The sequence below is a fragment of the Terrapene carolina genome, unplaced genomic scaffold (genome assembly GCF_002925995.2).
Source record: "Terrapene carolina triunguis isolate 2854851 unplaced genomic scaffold, T_m_triunguis-2.0 Scaffold175, whole genome shotgun sequence".
Lineage (NCBI taxonomy): Eukaryota > Metazoa > Chordata > Testudines > Emydidae > Terrapene > Terrapene triunguis.
The window spans coordinates 3,513,711-3,516,390 of record NW_020664526.1 but is presented as its reverse complement, the minus strand read 5'-3'; positions in this window follow the sequence as shown (position 1 = coordinate 3,516,390).

The window sequence follows — 2,680 nt, the reverse complement described above, 5'->3', positions numbered from 1 at the left end:
ATGGATTTGCTAATAGAATTTTCCCCTTTTGGGACACAATATTGATTCATTATTGCCTTAGGCCCTTGCCAATATTTTAGCTCCGTATTAACCACCCCATAGCAATCTGAGTTACAAGAGCATTTATAATAATCACATGTATCGCTGCTTTTCGGGTTAGCTAGTGTATTAAGTATTTAATGAAATTGGGACACAGGGAGACGAATGGCTCATTCTATGTTATAAATCAATAGCTAGGGTACATGCTGTTAACATTTCACTGCTCTTAATTAAAAAGGATATTTGGAGGATACGTATTCTGCAGGGGCTCTTTTACGTTCACTGAGTTGGAGGCCCAGTTGAAACCCCTTTAAAATGTGGGCCCAGATCCTCAAAGATATTTAGGCTCCTACCATCCACTGAAATCAGTGGACGTTAGGTGGCTAAATACCTTTATTGCAGGGGCTTTGTGAGAATGTTGTATATTGTTCTTGGTGTAAAGTTAGGAAAAAGTTCCTAACTGTCAGGGTAGTTAAACACTGGAATAAATTGCCTAGGGAGGTTGTGGAATCTCCATCTCTGGAGATATTTAAGATTAGGTTAGATAAATGTCTATCAGGGATGGTCTAGACAGTATTTGGTCCTGCCATGTGGGCAGGGGACTGGACTCGATGACCTCTCGAGGTCCCTTCCAGTCCTAGAATCTATGAATCTATGAAAGGAACAAAAGAAAAGTAGTGCTTGAGAGAGATGCCAGTAGAGTGGAGTGTGAAGTTGACTTTTATCTGCAAATATATCTGGGCGTATTATGCACATGAGCATTTCTATAGCAATTACATTGCAAATGAAGTTTGCAGATATAGAAGAGGGGATTATGATGTAAATGATAGTCCACTAAGAGTTTGACTGAGAGACTCAGATCCCTGAAGGCATCAATTGATTCCAATGGGAGTTAGGCACCAAAATACCTTTGAGGAGATCTGAGCTAAACTGACTAGGTCATTTAGCATCATTGTTTGGAGAGTTGTAGCCAGGATATTCAAGAGACACAGTAATGAGGTAATTTCTTTTATTGGACCAACTTCTGTTGGTGAAAGGCACAAGCCTTCAAGCTACACGGAAGACCAGAAGAAGAGCTCCGTGTAGCTCGAAAGCTTATACTTTCCACCCACACATATTGTTGCAATACAAGATATTGCCTCACCCGCCTTGTCTAACTCATTTAAATCTACCACTGACCCAGGGCTGGCTCCAGGCACCAGCTAAAGAAGCAGGTGCTTGGGGCGGCCAGTACAAAGGGGTGGCACTCCGGCTGCTATTGGGGCGGCACGTCCGGGTCTTCGGCGGCAATTTGGTGGCGGGTCCCTCAGTCCCTCTCAGAGCAAAGAACCTGCCGCCGAATTGCCACTGAAGAGTGGAGCGGCTTTTTTTTTATTTTTATTTTATTTTTATTTTTTGCTGCTTGGGGCGGCAGAAAACCTGGAGCCGGCCCTGCACTGACCAGCAATCAGATGGCATGAAGGTGTGGCTATCAATCCGGACTAGATTCAAACAAGTAACTGATGAAAGGCTAACTGTCCCATTACCAGTCACAGGAGCCATCCCTTCCTCTTGTGTCTCCGCAGCAGAACAGTGATTAGCTTTGTCAAACAAAGGTGAGTCTGAAAAATGACGTCCACAAAGAGGAGGCAGAGCAGGCTTCCCGTGGTCCTCCCAGAACCCAAAATTAACCCTGTGAACATCATCTCTGGACATCCAAGAGTACGGGAGAAACTCGCATGCCAGCTGGCCTTACCAATGCTATATTTATTAAGAACAGCAGGATGATGTTTACTTGATCCTGCGGGAGCGTAGGGCGCTGGACTTGGTGACGTCTTAAGTTCCCTTCCAGCCCTACATTTCTGTGATTCTATGTTGACTGGGACAATATTACAGTAAAATGTCTCCTTTGGGTACCCAGATGGAGCTTCACAGTCTTCATTATCTTCCATTTTCCGATGTATAAATAGAATACAAATTATTAGCAAATGCACATACCCCCTTCCCCTGACCTAACTAGCCTCTGGGAGCGAGATCTCATCCCTATTCTCTAGTGCCGCATTTCAGTGCCAGCGATGCCCAGCTGATCTTTGAATGTGCTCACAAACACCAGGGATAAAAGCACCTAAGTGACTAAGGAGCCTAAGTCCGATTGACTTTCAGGGGAATGTAGACCCCCAAACGCCCAGACCCTGAAAGGTTTGTGGACACCGAACCCCCATTGATTTCCATCTCAGCCTTAAGAGGCATAGACTCCAAAATCACGTAGCCCCTTTTGAATGGTTTTTTTTTCCAAAATCCCTCACCTAAAACAAACACACAAACAAAATACCAAACAAATAAGAGTGACCTATTTATGTACAAAACACATTAATGTGGGCTTGGAAAAGGTGTTATTCAAATACTGAATTATATCTACAGTATCTAATGTTCCTTAGAGTAAAATTTGTATAAGTGATAAATCTCCCTCTTCTCTGGAGGTCTCTTTCATGAGCTGTATGTTCAGAGATACCACTTTGATTTCCAGAAATTAAGGTGAGGAAGTTGCTTGCAGTTGTTTTGAGAACAGTGAAAAGTGAGTGTACTGATTCCCAAAAAGCAGGGCCGGCTCTGGCTTTTTTGCCGCCCTAGGCAAAAAAGCCTCCGGCCGCCCCCCCCCACC